This window comes from Trachemys scripta, chromosome 3, assembly GCF_013100865.1.
Source record: "Trachemys scripta elegans isolate TJP31775 chromosome 3, CAS_Tse_1.0, whole genome shotgun sequence".
NCBI classification, from domain to species: domain Eukaryota; kingdom Metazoa; phylum Chordata; order Testudines; family Emydidae; genus Trachemys; species Trachemys scripta.
The window spans coordinates 132,489,928-132,512,121 of record NC_048300.1 but is presented as its reverse complement, the minus strand read 5'-3'; the positions used below and the strand labels follow the sequence as shown (position 1 = coordinate 132,512,121).

Genomic DNA, 22,194 nt, shown 5'->3' with positions numbered 1-22,194 from the left:
TTAACCCCCACCAGCACCACAATAGTGGGGCACTCCCCCCAGCATAGTGTCCCAGCCCCTGAGTCGCATTTGACCCCCAGGATTTTAGACACATCTTGTAAGGAGATGCCCGTGGGATGCCCACCGTTTTACCTTTTGGGATCTGGAGCCTAAATCAGCCAGTTCCTTTACTGAGCACTTGCCACAAGGAGAGGGCAGCATGAGATTGGCTACCTCCACTCCATCCCCATACGGGATGCATAGGAGTTCATCCAGCCCCCAACACCGAGATTATCCAGGAACAAGTTGGCATCTATATGAATATTTGTGACACCTTCATCTGTAAAGCCACCAGTTGAAGAATTGGTGGCTGAAGGGTGAGCAGCTGGAGGAGCCCAGGCATTGGGTGCCCTCCCATCCCATACCTGCAGACACCCAGCATGTTCTGTGATCCCACATTCATGTCTCCATTGTGCTTCTCCGGCCTAACCCTGGAGCCCCTACCATTGCTCCCATCAGAACTGCCCACTGAGATCATGTGGCCAGACTAGGGGGAGTCTGCTGAACCCCAAAAACATGTAGAGGGGGTTAGAACACTGGAGCTCTCCCAGTGGGCCCTAACTATTCATGACTTCACCCTGTTGTGCCTGACCATTGTTTTACAGTACTCCAAGCTGATCTAAAATGGACTGCATCAGCACAAGAGGACAAGCTAAATAAAGCTAATGACTCAGATAACTAATAGGAGAGAACTTAATTTCACCAGAGGTGATGAGACATGAAGTGTTTTCACAGATTTAATGAAGCAGTCAGTCACAGGGCAAATGGACCTGATAAAAAATCCTGGCAGTAGTGAGCAAGAGAATGAATAAAGAGTTTAACTGGTTGAAATTAATTTGGCATAGATAATCTAGAAAATGTATTGCCTGGAATTGGAAAATGTTACCAAAGTCTTCCAACTGCCTAGTACAAATAGCCAATGTAATATTTATCTAAACAGAGTTACAGAATTCTTTCTTTTGGCAATGACACAAACACGGCTTCTGTCTACTTGACATGGAAGGCTTGATTCAGCCCTGACATGTTGGTTCCTGGTGGTGTAATCCAGTGAATATAATGGTGGAAAGTCAGCATTTCCTTGGGTCTGCAGTGGCGCAAGCCACAACCAGCCATTCTTGTTTTAAGATGCTTAATTTCAGCCTATGGTTTCACTGATATAATTCACTGAAAGCCTGCAGAAGGCCCTGTACAATGAGTAAGCCGTTCTGTAGTCCTATGTGTTGAATAGAGTGACCATAGCCCAAACTGGAGAGGTTACCTCTGCTCCAATTCTAATGAGGCCAGCACTGAGATGAGCTTTTGGGAGAGGTCCAGAGAGAAGCCATTCACTTTCCACTGATGTGTATCTAGTCGCCAGGAATCCCTGCCTAGAGGGACAGCAGCAACCATTCCAGTCTATAAACTGGACTAGGGGCAAGCAGTGGTGTTGTATGGAGTCCCAAAGCCTTTCCCTAAATTGGAAGAGGGTAGAATTTTAACCTCTCCCTTCTACCCCTACCCACAGACCCCATGCAGAACACCCTAAAGAATGTGTAATCAGGGTTTTTAATGTTAGTTCTGATTTTTATCAAATGTCGTGGATGCACTTTTCAAAGAATATGGGCACAAAAAATCTGAGGATGAACATGTTCAGTCTCTTTCCCCTTCGCTCCTCCACATACTGATTTTTACTAAAGCTCCTAATTCTTTCTGGCTAGATCTTTGAAGCTCTGTCTCTCAAAAGCTCCTTTAAGGACCTCCTATATGGTATGTTTTTGTCTATCATTTGTAAACACAATACGACAAAGAATGATTTTGGTTCGGTGACAAGGGAACCAGCTATTTGCATGTCATGAGGTCTAAGGGAAACAAACTGACCCTCAGCCTTCTTCTGCAGAGCCAAAATCTGATGGGACCCTCAAATAGCTCTGGCATGCTATTCTGTTTATTTTGGATTTAATGACTGCTTATTTCTGTGAAAGCTAATCTAATTATTTTCTCCCTTTATTTTGCTACACAAGTCATAAGAAGCAGCAGCTTGAAACCAAATGTGAGTATGGTAGTAACTTCTTTCCCTTATTATTTACCTTTCCACTGTTTTATTTGACAGTTTTTAAATATTTAGGTCAATAGACCAGGTAACCAATGGAAAGTTTATGAACAACTAAGCAAGAACCCTTTCTATTCAGTCATAGATTAATTCTGATTTTTTCAATTTCTAGTAGTGTTTTGTTTTAATTACTTTATATAGCTGATAGAATTTGTGACATAGGCAAGAAAGTACATTTTCCTTAAAAATAGTACTACATTTTCCTTTAGAGTGGCTGATGCATCTTCCTAGGATTGCCTACAGAATTCCGTGAACATATTCAAACAATCTTGATTGAATGTGCCATGAAGCACTCCCAAGATTGTTGCTGGTTTAATTGTTCTCAATTTATTAATTTTAAAAAATTAGATAACTAAGATTTACTGTGCTAGTGCCAATAAACCAACCAATAAACTGTAGATGCTGTTTTCTTTTACTAGCCAAGTTACCTGCCAGTGAGAGCAAGCTCTCAACTGTACCTTTATGATGACGTAGGTCACTTTTAGACCCAAAGTTACTTTCATAGTATACAGTGGATTGTTATTGTTGTGTATTTAATGTAAAATTAACTTGAAAATTTAGAGGTCATACAAAGTTTAGACATGATACAAATCTACATCAAACATTATTTCATCCTTTTTCCTCCACTATTATGTTATGTCTGAGTCTCAGCTTTTTAAGGATCTCTGCCACAGATTTGGGAGTGTTAAGAACTATATTGAAAGGATGTGCCAGTGCTTAGTAAAAAGTGTTCTGTAAATGTCTGTTCACACTGTCACATTAAAAAGCTTTATGGATAATGAGACTGAAATTTTCCATAATTGAAGATCAACAACATATATTAATTGCTGTACTATCTGATTTTATGTATGTAGTACATTCAGTCAATTTTTCTTTTACTAATGAGCCCCAAAATCAAACTTTGATAACACTAACAAACACAATTTAGATTGTAATCAAATGACTTTTCTAAAATACACTATTTTTGTAGCTTTCCTTATTTTCAGCCGATTTGTTACGTCCTTAAAGCTTGACACAGAACCTCTTATATTAAGAAAACAACTTTGTGCTGTCTGTTTTGTTCACATCTAATATTTATTCCCACATTTGTCTTCAGTATGTATGATTACTTGACATTTCTTGAAGTATTTTAACTGAACAACCTGGAACAGACTTATATATTAATGTTATCACAATCCTGACAGTCTTGCCATATAATTTTATTGCACTGTCACGAAAGTCACTTTGATTTAAGATTGCATAATATGTAGAAATTTAAGATGGCATGTGAACCTTCTTGCAAGCGTAAAGAGAAATGAAATAATATGCTTTTTGAAAGAAACTCTGATCAGTTTTGACCCATGTGTCTCAAGGTTATTTGCAGGCAGACAAGTTTAAAGATTTTATTGGTTGATTGACTGGTGGACATTGTAAGGTTCAGAATCAGTTGTCCTTTTGGCCACAGTTTTCCTTTTGCTAATAAAGCCAGTTTTCTTTTCAATTCCTTGTCTTTTACTTTTATGGTTGAATTTTACTTCTCATGAAAGTTGAAGTCTAACAGCATTGGCTAACTGTGGATATAAAGAGGGGGAAAGTGCAAGCTCTCCAGAAGAGTTCTTGCAATAATGTGAAATCTTAAGTCAAGGGGTGAAATCCTAGCTCCATTCAAATCAATGCAAAACTCCCATTGATTTCAATAGGGCCAAGATTTCATCTGAGGGTTGGGGCCAAGAGCCTTAGGCCTGATCCACACTAACCCCCCACTTCGGACTAAGGTACGCAAATTCAGCTACGTTAACGTAGCTGAACTCGAAGTACCTTAGTCCGAACTTACCGCGGGTCCAGACGTGGCAGGGAGGCTGCCACGTACTCCTCTTGCCGAGATGGAGTACCGGCATCGACGGCGAGCACTTCCGGGATAGATTTATCGCGTCTAGACCAGACGCGATAAATTGATCCCAGAACATCGATTGCCTGCCGCCGGACCCGGAGGTAAGTGTAGACGTACCCTTAGGAATAGGATCATCCTTAATTCTTGTAGACATTTCCCTGCTGGTTGGCTGGGAGATGAGGTTGTGTAGAGCTCCCACTGAATTAACTCCCTTCCAGTCTAGCTAGTCTATGGAGCTTCAAACACTGAGTTTGCAGAGAGTGGAATGATGCATTGCAACTTACGTTCTACTTGTCTCTCTCTGGTAGATTTAATTTTGTGGGGGAACTGGGCATTCAAAAATATTTAGGTGGCTTTTGAAAATCTCAGCCCATATATTTAAACTTTACCTTCTGGAAAAATCCTATAAAATTGAAGAGGGGTAAAATTAATAAGGTTTCACAGAAATTTAATAGGGCAGCATAGAAGTTACTCCACAAATATAGGGCATTTAATGGAGAATCATATAAACTATCCCATATAATTCTAAAGCAGGGATATAGTCTTCTATGAAAGTGTACAGTGTGGTCTAAAAAAGTAGTGACTCAATCCTCCTTATTGTTTCCAGTTTCCTTTTCTTCAAGCAAAAGCTTTTATTTGACTCTAGTTAATATGACTTCTTCAAAACTTTCCTTCCATTTGCATCTTGCTCTGTCCCACCTTTCGCAGGCCTCTGCCCTTGAGTTGTATTGATTTTTAATTTTCCCCTGTCAGGTTCTTCATCATTTCTGTGTTCCTTGCTACTCCCCACCCCAGCTAAAATTCTAGATCTGGTAAGAACACAAGAACTGGGTCAGACCAAAGGTCCATCCAGCCCAGTATCCTGTCTGCCAACAGTGGCCAATGCCAGGTGCCCCAGAGGGAGTGAACCTAACAGGTAATGATCAAGTGATCTCTCTCCTGCCATCTATCTCCACCCTCTGACAAACAGAGGCTAGGGACACCATTCCTTACCCATCGTGGCTAATAGCCATTAATGGACTTAACCTCCATGAATTTATTTAGTTCTTTTTTAAACCCTGTTATAGTCCTAGCCTTCACAACCTCCTCAGGCAAAGAGTTCCACAAGTTGACTGTGCGCTGTGTGAAGAAGAACTTCCTTTTATTTGTTTTAAACCTGCTGCCCATTAATTTCATTTGGTGGCCCCTAGTTCTTATATTATGGGAACAAGTAAATAACTTTTCCTTATTCACTTTCTCCACACCCCTCATGATTTTATATTACCTCTACCATATCCCCACTTGGTCTCCTCTTTTCCAAGCTGAAAAGTCCTAGGCTCTTTAATCTCTCCTCATATGGGACCCGTTCCAAACCCCTAATCATTTTAGTGGCCCTTCGCTGAACCTTTTCGAATGCCAGTATATCTTTTTTGAGATGAGGAGACCACATCTGTACGCAATATTCAGGATGTGGGCATACCATGGATTTATATAAGGGCAATAAAATATTCTCCATCTTAATCTCTATTCCTTTTTGAATGATTCCTAACATCCTATTTGCTTTTTTGACTGATGCTGCACACTGTGTGGACGTCTTCAGAGAACTATCCACGATGACTCCAAGATCTCTTTCCTGATTAGTTGTAGCTAAATTAGCCCCCATCATATTGTATGTATAGTTGGGGTTATTTTTTTCAATGTGCATTACTTTACATTTATCCACATTAAATTTCATTTGCCATTTTGTTGCCCAATCACTTAGTTTTGTGAGATCTTTTTGTAGTTCTTCACAGTCTGCTTTGATCTTAACTATCTTGAGCAGTTTAGTATCATCTGCAAACTTTGCCACCTCACTGTTTACCCCTTTCTCCAGATCATTTATGAATAAGTTGAATAGGATTGGTCCTAGGACTGATCTTTGGGTAACACCACTAGTTACCCCTCTCCATTCTGATAATTTACTATTTATTCCTACCCTTTGTTCCCTGTCTTTTAGCCAGTTCTCAATCCATGAAAGGATCTTCCCTCTTATCCCATGACAACTTAATTTACGTAAGAGCCTTTGGTGAGGGACCTTGTCAGAGGCTTTCTGGAAGTCTAAGTACACTACATCCACTGGATTCCCCTGTCCACATGTTTGTTTGACCCCTTCAAAGAACTCTAATAGATTAGTAAGACATGATTTCCCTTTTCAGAAACCATGTTAACTTTTGCCCAACAAGTTATGTTCTTCTATGTGTCTGACAATTTTATTCTTTACTATTGTTTCAACTAATTTGCCCGGTACCGACGTTAGACTTACCGGTCTGTAATTGCTGGGATCACCTCTAGAGCCCTTTTTAAATATTGGCATTATATTAGCTATGTACCAGTCCTTGAGTACAGAAGCTGATTTAAAGGACAGGTTACAAACCATAGTTAATAGTTCCGCAATTTCACATTTGAGTTCTTTCAGCACTCTTGGATGAATGCCATCTGGTATCAGTAACTTGTTACTGTTAAGTTTATCAATTAATTCCAAAAGCTCCTCAAGTAACACTTCAATATGTGACAATTCCTCAGATTTGTCACCTACAAAGGACGGCTCAGGTTTGGGAATCTCCCTAACGTCCTCAGCCATGAAGACTGAAGCAAAGAATTCATTTAATTTCTCCGCAATGACTTTATCGTCTTTAAGCGCTCCTTTTGTATCTCCATCATCCAAGGGCCCCACTGGTTGTTTAACAGGCTTCCTGCTTCTGATGTACTTAAAAAACATTTTGTTATTACCTTTTGAGTTTTGGGCTAGCTGTTCCTCAAACTCCTTTTTGGCATTTCTTATTACAATTTTACACTTAATTTGGCAATGTTTATGCTCCTTTCTATTTACCTCACTAGGATTTGACTTCCACTTTTTAAAAGATGCCTTTTTATCTCTCACTGCTTCTTGTACATGGTTGTTAAGCCATGGTGGCTCTTTTTTAGTTCTTTTACTGTGTTTTTTAATTTGGGGTATACATTTAAGTTGGGCCTTTATTATGGTGTCTTTGAAAAGTGTCCATGCAGCTTGCAGGGATTTCACTGTAGTCACTGTACCTTTTAATTTCTGTTTAACTAACCTCCTCATTTTTGCATAGTTCAGGTCTCCTGAAATACAGCAGTGTTGTCCAATGTCTTATAACTCTTTAAGCTACTTAATAGTTCCCACCAAAATGGTGCTTGTAACTCTCCGTTTACTCTCGCAGTGCAAGGGTACTTCTCTCTCCACCTCCTGTGGAGTGCATTTTTACTTTTGTTCTTTTAATTTGTTCTAGGTCCATCTGAATTTGTTTTACATCCATCTAAGTATTGATAAGTTCTCCTGGTTCCATCAGGTATGGGACCCTGGTTCTGAAGAGGCTCCCTTGGCTCAGTGCTAGCCTTCAATCTTGTTCCCTATTCCCTGACTGCTTCTGTAGTAGCACAATGTCCCTTCCTCCCTCTCCTTCCCATACTTAAGACTTTTTTTCTGTCAGAGAATGGAACTAGGACAATGAATGGGCCACTGGTTTGGCCCTGGCTTCAGATTTTGGAGACACAGGTTCAATGCCATTTTCTACCACAGACTTCCTGTGTGACTTTGGGCAGGTTAGCTTTTCTGTGCCTCAGTTCGCCATCTGTAAAATGGGGATAATAGCACTGCCTCACTCACAGGAGTGTTATGAGGATAAATTCATTACAGGTACTGAGATACTATGGTAATGGGAACATATAATCACCATAGATAGAGAAAAATGAAGCAGTAGTTAAAAATAAATAGAATTCCTTGCTGGAACTTAGCATGTCATTTTATGATGTGACACAACTTCCAGAATTTTTTCAGTTAATTTTCCCCTTCCCCACCCATCCGTATTTGAACACCCAGATACCCCAATTAGCCAGGCCTGGGAGGGTTTTACATTCTATGACTGGATGCTGCTGACTTTCTCCTCATGCAGGTGAGAGTCACAGTTGAGTTCAAAGACTTCAGTCGAACCTGCCACACTCCAAATGCTTTTATGTTACATCACAGGGAAATTCATGCAATTTCAATGCAAAACTACATCAGCCCAGGCTTGCTGGAATATGAGCTCAAATTCACTGGAAAAGTTCACAATCCTTAGCAAACCTTTCAGCTGGCATGGGCCATGTTTCCACTAAACACAAAATCAGACAAGCTTTACTGTGAACGTTTTGTATAACATTAGTCACAACCCTAAATCCATAACTGATGATCTCAAGTTGATGACTAGAACATTTTGTTGCACCCTCTTCTTACAAGTTCTTCTGAAATTACCCATCAGGCAGCCTTTGCACTTGAAAACATCCATCGGCATTATTGTGATGGTAATGTGAACTGAAGGATGGCCTTGTGGTTAAGGCCATTGGCATAGTTTGGGGGGAGTGAAGGGGGCATTCCTCCCTCAAACAGCAAGCCTTGGGCAGGCACAGAATTTGCCCCCCACCCATGTGCGGCCCCATTGGTCTGACTGGAGCTGCTCCCCCTAATATAGAAGTCAAACTACACCTATGGTTAAGGCATAGGACTGAGTTTTATGCCTGGCTCTGCCACAGACTTCCAGTATGACCTTGGTAAAGCCATTTAATTTCACTGTGCCTCATCTGTAAAATGAGGGTTTTAGTCTCTTTGTCTGTAAGATGAGGATAATACCTATCTCACAAGGATGCTGCGAAGACTAATTTATTAATGATTGTAAAGTGCATTAAGATCCCTTAGTGGAAGGCACTTTATAACTGCTAAGCATATTGCTGTTCATTAGGAGCCCATTCTCCTGTCTCATTTGATCTCTGCAAGCTATTTAATGCAGCAGGAATCATCATTTGAATCATGGGCCACAGATCTGTACGTTATCTTACCATGACAGGTGATTGTGTCATCACCCATGAAACTGCTGCTGCTGACTGTCCTCACCAAACCCACACAGCTAACTGGAGTTAAAGGCTTAATCACAATTTGGAATAAGAAAGGCCCCATGTGTTGAAGTTGCTCAGCTCCATTCCAGATTTGCAAAGGAATCATTTTTCTCTTTCTAAGGATCTGACCCACATAATCATTATTATTTTTAACAGATTCATCACTCCACTGTAGGCTTGAAATAAATTATCCTTGTCTAAAATGTTTCTGTATTAGAGATTAGTGTCTTGAGTCCTGTTTTGCATTGATATTTTGAAGACTTATGATTTCTAACCCTTCTACTTTGTCCGAACCAAATGTCCACTTTTCTGGAGCTTGGCAAGTTCGTATCCCTCATTTTCTACAAATCAAAATAACATAATAGAACAATCCCACATTTAACTTGGATTTTATAAAAGACATGCTTATTGCAAACAGTAAGAAATCCACTTTGAAAATAATAGTATGGCAAAGAAAGATCTTGTTAAACACGTGTATCTTTGCAGCTACCAGGGCATAAAAAACAAAAACCAGCAGAGCAGTAATTAAAGGGTCACTAACTCATGTCACATTAAATGGAGATTAAATCAAAGCCAGATTTGTAAAATCTTCAAATTTTAGCTCATAAGTGAATACATTCCTGTATCTCAAGAAGGAGAAGTGTGTTTAAATCTGGTGTGGAGATGTTAGGATTCCCAGTCACATAACTATCTCAAAGAGTTGCAACCTAAACAGACAAGGCAGACAAAGGGAAGGAGGGGAAACAGGTACAGAGATGAGAAATGACATATATCCTGTTATGCTGCTCCAATATGGCAATATTCTTAAAATAAATATGGGGTGAAGAGCAAGAGCAAAATTGCACCCTGCTGTAAGCCCACATATTTAGTTAAATTTATCCAAAGGACAAACTTCACCATTTGCTTTGTGAAAAGCTGGTGGAAATGATGTTTCACCATTGAATAAAATCAGGAATATCAGTGTTTTGCATATGATACACATACTCTTAAAGCAGCAAATGCTGATGGGCACAACTCTATTCCCATGTCCACTTAAGGTTAATATTAAGAGCCAACATGATGAGTAGGATTTCCAGCACCTCAGTTGACGCTATTTTCTATCAGATATATACCTATCTCATAGAACTGGAAGGGACCCTGAAAGGTCATCGAGTCCAGCCCCCTGCCTTCACTTAGCAGGACCAAGTGCTGATTTTGCTCCAGATCCCTAAGTAGCCCTCTCAAGGATTAAACTCACAACCCAGGGTTTAGCAGGCCAATGCTCAAATCACTGAGCTACCCCCATATAGGAAAGAAACATATTTTGAACTTAGGTTCTCAAAGGTAAGTCCTTTCAAGGCAGTTTGTTCAATGTGCCAGAGTGGAATGCAGAGTATCATATACCTATTTGGGGAAAAATATTTCTTTTGATCTACATTTCAGAAAGACTCTGGGAATGGGTGGCTCATTAAGAAGCAGAAAAATAGTGCTTTAGGCCCCCTCCTACACTGGTGTTGTTTTTAAATCTCCCATCATTGCTCTAGTTCTGGGTGAACCTTCTATTTCTACCAGTCTGTCTGTCTGGGCTGATACCTCTTTTCCCGTTGGAGCTATGCAGCTCAGTCTTTGTTCTGCCCCTTAATAGTCACATGCCTAAACCAAATTATTTATTCTGTAATCATTAGAGAGGAAGGGTCTAGTAATTACTGCAGTGTTAGTTGGGATTGAGACCCCACTGTGCTTGGTGCTATACTGAAAACGTGGTCCTTAATATGAAGAGTTTCCAAAGCAGGGCCTAATTCAGCAAATGTTCACATACATAATTTGACTCATATAAAGTCAATGGGATTACTCACATCAGTAAAGTTACATGTGCATAACGGTTTCCAGGATCAGGCCATAATTTTTCACAAGGCACATCAAGTGAGTGTGATGTATGGTTAGAAGGGTTGGCAGGAGTTCACGGTTAATAATCATAGGAGTGCATGTTTACCTCAGCTTGAATTCCCACCCAAAAAGTTAAATTTTGTTTAATTGCTTGTGGAGTTTTTTCCTGAAAATCCTGGGGTTTTCTTATGTCTGTTAAGCTCTAGTTTTTCACCTTTCTTGGTAGAGTCCCATAACCAGTTAATTTAATAATGGGAGAGAGGAACACAGAGACTGTGGTCTTTCCAAAGCACTCCCCATGCAGAACAGACCTGCCATGGCCCATCTCCACCTAGCAATCTGTTTATAAACTGTGTGAAATATATATATAAGGGCTGTCAATTAATTGCAGTTAACTCATGTGATTAACTCAAAAAAATTAATCGCAATTTTAAAAAAGTTAATCACAATCGCAGTTTTAATCACACTATTAAACAATAGAATACCAATTGAAATGTATTAAATATTTTGGATGTTTTTCTACATTTTCATATATGTTGTATTCTGTGTTGTAATTGAAATCAAAGTGTATATTATTTTTGATTATCATTTTTACAGTGCAAATATTTATAAACAAAAGTATTTTTCAATTCACCTCCTACAAGTACTGTAGTACAATCTCTTTGTCATGAAAGTGCAACTTACAAATGTAGATTTTTTTTTTGGTTACATAACTGCAGTCAAAAACAAAACTGTAAAACTTCAGAGTCTACAAGTCCACTCAGTCCTTCTTCTTGTTCAGCCAGTTGCTAAGACAAACCTTGCAATGCCGGTTACAACAGTGCCATGAGAACACTTGTTCTCACTTTCAGGTGACATTGTGAACAAGAAGCGAGTAGCATTATCTTCTGCAAATGTAAACAAACTTGTTTTTCTGAGTGATTGGCTGAACAAGAAATAGGACTGCGTGGACTTGTAGGCTCTAAAATTTTACATTGTTTTATTTTTGATTGCAGGTTTTTTGGTACATGATTCTACATTTGAAAGTTCAGCTTTCATGATAGAGATTGCACTGCAGTACCTGTATTGGTGAGTTGAAAAATATTATTCTTTTGTTTTTTTTACAGTGCAAATACTTGTAATAAAAAACAAATATAAAGTGAGCACTGTACACTTTGTATTCTGTGCTGTAATTGAAATCAATATATTTTAAAATGTAGAAAACACAATTTAAATATTTTTGATATTTTATTATTGCTTAACAGTGCGATTAATCGCGATTACTTCTTTTAATCACTTGACAGCCTTAATATATATAGTTTGTTCATGTGTCTCTCACACAGCTTTTCTAGCCCATTTAGCTCCCCTCTCCACCACATACAGTACAGGATCCTATGACCCACTATTCTTAAATTAGCCTATATAAGCTAGTTTTTGTCATTGTTTATTTCCTGAGATGTCACCTCGCTGGCTGCAACCCTCTAACTGGGGTTGAAATCAGACAGCTTTGTATCTGGTTCGTTTTTATTTGTGAAATATTATTATTTATTTTTTTGAAGCTAACCATTTCTTTTTTCCTGAGAAAACTAGGTCAAGCCATGATAGTGCAGCAGTGAGGGGAAAAATGAGTAAAAAGACCAGATCTCTCTAGTACACTAGGTGTTTTTGGTTTTGTTATTTTGCTTTGTTTTTGTAGAGAGGTTACTTTCTATTTTTTGTGCTTCGTGGTGATTGTTTTTTTCTATGGGATAACCAAAGAGACTTTCAGTTATGACTTGCTTTAAGACATGCATGCTGTTTCTAATCCTTTTTTCTTATTGCTGTTTTCAAAGCTGCTTTGCAGTGTGGCATTGGTTTTTAGAGAACCAAGCTAGGAAAAAAGTTAATCTTATAGTTACTTGCTTACTTTTAAAAAGGGGGTTTAACTAGCTTGCACTCTCTGTTCTCAAGAGATAGAGTACTTTTCATCTTCCTTTTAATCCCTGAACTAAAATGAAGATTTTTGTCTCTGTAGCTGACGTTGCTGCACAATGAAAGACACAGCTTATTTTGGGGTAAGGTTTTAAAGGTTGCATTCTGCTTCAGTGCCATCTACTGGGGTTCTGTTGCTTCTCATCAGTGGCAAAGGCTGTTTCACTTTATTGCCTGTAAACTTGTTGCTCCTCACTGTATCTGAGGCATTGTTTTCTATTTTCTCCCTAAGAAGGCTTCCAATCCTGAAGGCAAGGCTGATTCTTTATTTTGGCAGATGTGTTCCTGCCAAGTAGCATTAGGACCTTGTTAACAAGCTGCCGTTTCCTCAGTGGGATTTCCCTGGTTTGTGCAGGCATTTTTACCTTCCTTTATATCATTCTCACAGTGGATTGTACAATGGACAGTCAGGTCACTGATATTATTTATACTTTTTTTAGAAGTGGGATTTCTTTGGGTGAAGGAGTTATTCTCACAAAGATCTCTGGATATTTCTCTGGTTTATGTACTATGGGTGAAATTCTGGCCCCACTGAAATCCGTGGCAAACCCTCCAGGTCAAGATTTCGCCCGATAAGTCTTCATGTGCAACTTTTGTCTCTGTTTGATCTCTGGTTGAATGCTTTTGCTCTAGTAATTCCTAAAGTTTGTGGGAGCTTTTCTTTGATTCGTCTCAAAATGCTTGGTCTGATGATACCAATGGACTATTGATAAAGGATTACTCATGTAAAACTTTTAGGATTGGGCCCAAAATTAACCTTTCCCACTCCCTCTTCTTTATATCCTGGAGTTCAATTTGATAGATAAAAAGTTGCATTGTTTTCTCCAAATCAATATGATGCATCAATTTTTTAATTCTTTTTAGCCATCTGTGATCCAAATAAACATCCACTTGCTGCTTGGTACTCATCTCAAAATATAAGCTGCCTTGTCTGATATCTTAGGATATGTCTACACAGCAAAGAAAAACCTGAAGCTGGCCCATGTCAGTCACGGTTTTTCTTTGCTGTGTAGAAATACTCATAGACTGCAAAGTAAAACTTGCCAGAAAATGTTTTTTTACATTTCATTAAAATAACAAAATTGAAAACCAAAAATGTCTGGTTTTGGCAATAAAAAACAAAAAACTTCATCTGAAAGATAAAAGATCTTTTTGGCCAAGAAATTTTCATTATTGAATTTTTCATTTTCCAATGAACAGAGGAAAGAAGACACTTTCCATTAAGATTTTTGCTTAGTCAAATATCCAAATTTCCAAAGGAAAACAGTGACAGAAAAATTTCAACCACCCTACTACAAAAAGACATGATTTTTTTTAAATCTAAACGTATTTCAATTTCAGAAGAGGAATTCTGGAGAAATTTTCCCCCGTGGGCAGGTTATTGCATAGCAGATTACTGCCAGATGGTTTCTTGCATTTTTCTTGGAATAGTTTTAGCCACAATTGAAGACCAAATACTGGAGCTGATGTATGTTATGGCAATTCCTACTTTCTTCGTGCAGATTTTGAGCCGGTGTTGCCAAAGTGTTAGATCTGTTGCCATACTGGATACATTGGTATCTAACATGAGTGAATTTAGCGCAGACTGACGTTTTTCCATCATTGCTCATGAAAACATCTTTATTGCTCAGTATTTCTCTGGAAAAGTTGAGAGCTGAAGCAGACCTCTGAATAGATTGTCTCTTGCTGGAGCAAAGTCACTCAAATAATGCTGGGGTGAACTGAATTTTAGAATTTGAGAGTAGCAAATAGGGGGAGGGCTTCAAAACTTTTTCAAACTGTATTGATTTTTAAAAATTTTTTTTGTCCTGATAAAATGAGCCAACCAGCCAGAAAATCTTCCAGCAATGAGGCCCAAACCCTTAGTCTACAGCCATATTTAGTGTATAACTGGCTAAAGACATATCTATGGATGATATTCCACCTGAAGTAACAATGCAGAATGTACTGAAACTGGAATTCTCTCAATTTCTCAAATGGTTAGGACTACAGTTGGTTGGAAAAAGGGGGGAGTTCTGCATGAAAAATTTTAACTTGGTCAAAAGCCCAAAATTTTTTGGCTGAAACCAGCCAAAACCAAAAAAAAAAAATCAGTTTGAGGGATTTGGGTTTTTTTTGACGAAAAATTGCACATTTTCAAAGAAAGCAAGTGGACACTTTCCACTAAATTTTCACTGAATAGAAAATCCAATTCTCCATTGAAGGAAAAAGTTTTGAAGGATGTTTTCACCTCACCCTACTTACACCTCCTTATTCATTTGAAATAAGAGAGATTTTCAGACCTTTAGATTCTTGAAAAATTGTCAGTATATGTAAATATCCATTCTAGTTAAAAATTGAGAATGAAAAAGTAATCTGAATGCTTCTGGGTTATATAATAAATTAGGTATTGACATTCAAATGGAATGCAACTGAGTTTTTAAAAAACAGATTTTCTTTATGAATGATCAGTGCCATAACCTTCCACGTTTCAGTAAACTACCACAGAACCTGCTTCTTTAACAACAGAATACTAATGGGTTTGCCTTTCCTCATAAAAGAATCTAGTCCACACTATGGACTAAAGGTCAGATTTTCAAAGGTATCTAGGTGTCTAAAGATCCAGATAGGTGCCCAGTGGGATTTTCAGAAGTGCCAAAGCAGGTTAGGTGTCTGCTGAAAATGTGGCCTTAAGGACCTGGTCCTGTAGAGCACTTAAGCAAGTGCTTAACTTTAAGTCCTGAGTAGTCCTATTGAAATCTCTACTTACATCTATAAAGTTGCGTATATACTTAAGCACTTTGCTGCATCAGGGCCAAAGTAGGTTGCACAAGTCCTGTTTTCAAAAGAAAGAAATAGTTGAGTTTTGTACAAGTGTTTTTTTAATATTTCACTTACCAGCTTCATGTCAGATTTTATTCTGAAACAATGTTTTATGATTTTCAAAACACAATACAGACCCGTATCTACAGAGGTACAATAATGCATGAGTGAAGCACTTTTATTATTTCATTAACCTGTCGATGATCATAAAAAATAAATGTGCTATATAACGAATGCCCATGCCAGAAAATGTGACCTATACATAAAGTAGGCAAGACAAGTTATAGATAAATGAAAGCAGTGAAATAAGATTGAACATTAAATTATGCAATCTTTCCTTGTTTTATTGCAGTTGTTGAAGATATTGGGAGTACAGCTGACTGAAAATTTTTAGATTTATTTATTCGTTGAAAAATGCAGTTTTGTTTACCCTGAAACTATTTGCGAATTTGAAACAAATTCACCAAATAGTTTTGATGACGACAATGTCAACAACAGCAACAACTGTAAGCTTGAGTCACAAAGCAACTTAGGCACTATTCAGAAATGGTGGCGGAGGGGATGTGCCACCACCGCCAGTCTCCTGATAACCTTTAGCACAGTGATTAGTGCACTCACCTGGGATGCAAGAGACCCAGGTTTGAACAGGAGAGATTGAGAGAGACCCAGCCCAGAATAGGCTGATAGTTAAGGCACTCACCTGTGAGGGAGGAGACCTGGGATTAAATGGGGCTCTCCCACATCCCAAGTGAGTGCCCTAACCACTGAGATAAAGGCTATTAAGGGTGATTCTTCATTGTTCCTCCTTCTCCACCTCCTGTTTTGTGAATCTAGTCCTTTAAAAATGCCCAGGAACTAAATGTTTTGTCCAACCTGAAATGGACTTTTTGGTGACTGTATGCCCGCTCCTAAAAAGAGAGATCAATTATTTAATATCATCAGCTGAAATCCTCAATATTATTTGCACAGCAGATAAAATTCATATTGGATAGCCTGGTGAACTCTCTAAAGGAAGTATTAAGGGAACAATAGCTTGCTGCACAGGCAATGGCAGGCTACTCCATCCTGCCTTCTCACTCATAGAGAGAAAGGTTGTAGGTACATTGGCCACCCATGCCTCGTCTCTGCTGTGGTTTCAGTGTAACTGCATTAGTGAAAACTTTTAACATAGACATGTTTACACTAGTTCCGCTTGTTCTAGCTGGAAACTGGGATAAACAATACCTGTGCAAATTTCACTACATTGGTGTAAACAGTTTCTACACTAGGGGTTGTGTCTGGTTCAGCCACACCAAGGGCTGAGATCATGTGTACAGACAAGGCCTAAAGCAATACAAATTAAGAAGAAAGTAATGGCGTTAATGATATATTAAATCCTTCTTTTAAACCAAGAGTTCTTTCCTTTTCCACTCATGCTCTTCCACTCAGCCTGAAATATGTGCTGCTTCTAGTTTCCATTTCTTCTCATGCTACATTTGGAAAAGCATGGGCCTAGAATCCATGGACAAAGCATAACTCAGGAGTACAGCTGATTGACATTTCCAGATTTTGAGTTTTAAACAAGTTTCGTATTCAAACACTTGGTTTTCAATTTTAAAAAATTAATTGAAATGATGGTGGTTTTTTTGGGAGGGGTGGTTTTTGGTTTTGGTTTGTCAATATATTGATATTTTTCTATAATTTGAAAAAACAAAAAAAAATTTCAAAATTCCCTTTCATTTCTTTTAACTCTCTTTTTGAGCAGCTCTGCTGAAGAGGAAATAACTCCTTTCTAGACGGACAATAAGTCTACAAAGTGAGATGTTCAAGTTAACCCCTGAAATTAGGAAAGGACAAACAAAGTCCTTTGCCTGCTCCTTGCAGTAGGTTTTTAGAAACCTTAACTTCAATAGGCTGATGTTTGCTTCAAGGTGGAGTAGCCCTCAATATCCCAAATTTGCCAATGATTTTTGCAACAATTCTTTGAGCTGGTGAAATGCTCAGAGACCTTTATCTGGAGAATAAGGAAAATAAACTCAGGATGAATACGCAAAAGAGCAAAACTATGTTTCAAGCAGGTATGCAAGAAAACACACAATCCACTGGAAATAATGTAGATAAACTATGTTGTCTGGGTTGTCTCACACATGTGCAGACTTGGCCCTCATAACACGTTTTTTCCCCCCTCTCAAGAGTGTTATGATGATTAATGCCATCATTACTCTTTTTTGTTTGTACCTGTTCAGAGCCGAGTAGAGAACCCTGCTTCGTGTATTGTATTTGATTTTTTTTTTTAAGATGTAATTCAAGGGTAACCTGATGAAGGCAGATTAGGAAATATTCCACTAGGGGAGCATAAAACAAATTAAAATATCATGTATATACACTAATTTCTATATCATTAGGAATAATGTACAAAACCCAAAAAACATCATGTACTCTAAACAGGAACAATATATTTACAGGAAACATCAAAGTAATATAAGACATTAAAATGGTTACTTGTCCCTGCACTACTTACACAATGACAGGAGAGAAGAAGATCCCTTTATAGTTGATTCTACGCTGACCAGATTTGTGTAGGCCTCAAAAACCTTCCTGTTAGTGAATGTCACTTCTCTGTAACTTTACAAGTTTTTTTGGACTTTTCAGTCTGCACCCTTTACATAGAAACATTTCAACTATGCAGAAATTCCCAGGCGCATTTGCATGAGTTGTGTTCTACCTTCTGGTGAAACTGTTGGCAGAACAGCCTGCCCCCGTTGTGTCCTGCTTTCATCTGCTTTATAATTTGTACTCGGACTACATTCTCAACTCTAACCCCAAAGACACCAATGCTGCATCCTTGTGAGTTACCATGGTAACTCCTGTGTCCTCATTTAGCATATACTAGAGCTACTGTTCTTATTACTGTCACTTACATTATATGTGCCTATTATATAGATTAAAATCAACTGCATTTTACCTTTGTCCCCATAATAGCTAGAAAACGAAATAATTTTTCCCAAGAAATACATAAAACTCAACATTTTACTGTGTCAAGGAAACCAGTAACCAGAGGATGGAATGCTGGAGTCAGCGTTTCATTCCATGAGAGTGCATAACATCAGTTCTCCGGAGAATTCTGATCAGACCTCCCAAAACACAAAGCCTAGCTTCCAGCTAACTTCAAGTAAACATATTACTGTGGAGATTAGGATCAAAACATCAGAAAAATATTCCATTTCAACTACATGATGCTCAGAACATTATTTATTTATTGGGCTGAGGCAAGCAATGGTTCAGGGAGACAGGATTTCGTTATTTTTTTATGTTGTCTTATGGTAAAAGTACTTCACAAGGATCATCCACATCTTTGTCATGAGATTTGAAAAGTCTGTCATTCTTTGTCAGACCAATCCTGCTTTGTATCCGAACATGGTATCAGTTTATAAAGGGCCATAACCTGAAGTCCTTACTCACGCAAACTCTTATTGACATCAATGAGAGTTTTGTTTGAGAAAAGGCTGTAAGATGTGGCCCCTGCTGTTTAATGATTGTTGTGTGTAGAGGATAAGTTGCCTTCAGCATTTTCCAAAGCAGATATGGGTTCACCCATAAAGTCTCTCTATTGCTTATTGAGAAAGGATGGTCCAGTGGTTAGGACACTGGCATCATACTTAAAAAGATTTGTGTTCAAGTCCCCCCTTGTCCATGGCCTTTGTGTGTGATCAGAAGCAGATTACAGCCTCTCTGTGCCTCAGTTTCCCATCTGTAAAATGGGGATAAGAATAATTGACTACCAGACAGGCATAATGTGATAAATATATTAAAATACTATGGTGATGGGTGCCATATAAGTACCTTGGAGAGAGAGAACTTTTCAGCATAGATTAACCCTAAAAATCTAATGAACCACTCCTTGAAAAAAACTGAAGGGGGGGTTCCTTTTTTACATTAATGTAATAGTTGAATGCCATTGATTTGAACAGATGTGCATTTATAGCATTTTGAGCATGACTGAAATTATTTGTCTGTGTGCATTGTGCACTGCAAGTGTGCATTAATAGCTCATCAGTGCCAGGGCCGGCTCCAGGGTTTTTGCTGCCCCAAGCAGCAGAAAAAAAAAAAAAAAAAAGCCGCGATCGCGATCCGTGGCAGCTCTACTGCACCGTTTTCTTCTTCGGCGGCAATTCAGCGGCAGGTCCTTCCCTCCAAGAGGGACCGAGAGACCCTCCGCTGAATTGCCACCGAAAAGCCCGACGTGCAGCCCCTTCCCCTTGACCACCCCAAGTACCTGCTTGCTCAGCTGGTGCCTGGAGCCAGCCCTGATCAGTGCATGCCCTGTTATTTCTTTGTAAGCCAATGGACTGATTTAGCAGAAACAAATCAGAAATATAATCAAGTAAGGGTTTACTTCAGAGAACGTGTATAGCTGTGACTCAAACAAAAACAAGTAACAAACTACCTCTCTGACTGAGGTTCAACCCAAACCCATGTCCTTGGGTATAGAGTCCTGCCATTCCACAGGCATGCCCCCTCCCAAGTAGGTGTGCATGAGGTGAGGGAAGATCACCTAAATTTATCTAACCTTTGCTTTAATGAGGACTCTGTAGTGGCCCTGCACCCAGTTACATATGGTGTGCATGTTTCTGTGTGTCAGTCTCTAGTGGTATGAGTACATAAGATGATCAATTTTATATACTCTTGTACTTAATGTTCATTTTTTGTAAATTATAACAATATCCTATGTAACTCCTATTAATATTAATGGAAGTCATGCATGTGAACCAACAGAAGAATAGGCATAAAAGGTCAGAATTTCATAAAAAAGGGTCAACATTACCTTTGCATGTCTACATTTGCACCGACACATCCAATAAAGGTACGTGCAAAGGGAGCCTTTGTGCATAAGATGGCCATTTAGATCCATTTGTTTGTGCAAATGCCCAATACACCCATACAGTTTCAGTAATAGTGCAAAAGAACATCACAAGTGAACGCAGGACTAGGGCGATACTTTATGAAAACTACACTCAAAATATTTAACCTGTTGTTAAGTTTAGTGATCCAGGCAAGATTTCTTCCTTTTCTTACGTTACGAAGTTTTAGCTTTGAGAATTAAGTTTTCCTCAACCAGTAAACCCTTTTGATGAGGAAGCTATGATTTTTCTTGGGACAGTATTTATTACCTTCTGGCCTAAATTAGCTGTAAATCCACTAATTGTCAAACTAAATACCTAAATAAAAATTCAATTGCACTTTATGAGTTGCATCCACAAGACCTATGTTGATTTATAGCAGCTGAGGGTCTGGTAAATGAAATTAATAACGATAATGTCTTTGCTGTGAGTACTATCTATACAGTTTGGATCACATTCATGGCAAAGAGCTCAACTTATTTCATGTTTGGTTGGAGGGGGATGTAAGTTGAGATCAGTTTTGAGTGAATCTGTGTTGATGCATTGTTGGACCCATGTCCAGAGGTGGTAATAAATGAATTCCCTCCATTATCTACAGAATCGTTCCCACTTCCACAAATTTATGTTTGCTATAGTATTGTTAGGAATAACAAGCTGCACTACATGCAAAAGCAGATAATACATCTTAAAAAATTGCAACATGGCAGTCTTTACAGTTGAACTATTGATTGCTATGCTCAAAGAGGATATTGACAGGACCCAAGTATGTGGAAGTCCAGCTTCAGACTCCTGTTATATTATAATCCAAGAACAAGACATTAAATCAATCTGTAATATTATTAAGGGAGCACTTGCTTCCCACTGATTTGAGTTATAGACTATTTGACTTTTTTACTGCACACTGTCCTGGCTAGTGCAATGATTTAGTGCGGTTAGAAAAATAGTAAATCAATTCAGCTAAAAATGTTTTCAATTTGCAGGAACAACAAGTTTTCCACAGCTTGTGCCAAATGAATGAGCCATTATTTTTGGTCTAATATAAGCATTCCATCATCTTCCCCTGCCCCTTCTTCACAGTCATGACACAACCCCTGGGGAACAGAATAAAAACAGAGTCCTTGACTTTGAGTTTACTAGTGGGGATAGACATTAGTTATGCTTTCTTGAAGTTTAAAATATTCCTTTGGATTATGTCTAACAGTCTTCAAGAAGGGAGAAAAAAGCAATAGCACTTCTTTAAAGCTGTAGTGTGAATTGGAGCTGCACAGTGGTTGCATGAGAAAGTATAGGAGTGAGCACCACAGAATAGAATAGATCCAGTTCTAATGTTCACTGCTTCCTCAAATGTTATTTCTTTTTATTCTTTTCTTTGTTACTTTCACCCTTTGCATTTTGTTCATCTGAGCTGTAACTTACACTTCCCTTCACTTGTGCAAGAGCTCAGTTTCGGCTGCTCAAAGTCTATGAGATGTAAATACTTTATGAAACCTAGTTTTCTTAAATCCGCTGTAACTCTTTATGATTGTTGACATTAGCAGCAGAGTGGCCCTTACTCATGAGCTAATCAAATTGCAATTCAACGAGTCCAGCAGATGTCTGAGTTTTGCTTCACTGTGAACTTTTTGGAGTCTCTTTCCCTCATTCCCAGGAACCATGACCCAATATTAGCAAAGTATTGCTGATCCAACTAGCAATAACAAGACTGAAATAAGACTCCTTCCCCACAAGCCTCCAAAGGTTCAGAGTTTCAGATACCAAAGCTTCTATGCTTATTCAAATCCTCTTTG

At 38.6% G+C, this 22,194-nt stretch overlaps 1 protein-coding gene across 1 annotated transcript in view; it reads left to right on the top strand.

Moving 5' to 3' along the window:
* The first annotated feature begins 1,638 nt into the window (after positions 1–1,638).
* FHL5 (four and a half LIM domains 5) overlaps positions 1,639–22,194 on the top strand; it is a 41,178-nt gene continuing 20,622 nt past the window's right edge. Inside the window, exon 1 of the mRNA XM_034766012.1 lies at positions 1,639–2,068. The gene's annotated coding sequence lies outside the window, so the exon portion shown is untranslated. The remainder of the gene's footprint in view (positions 2,069–22,194) is intronic.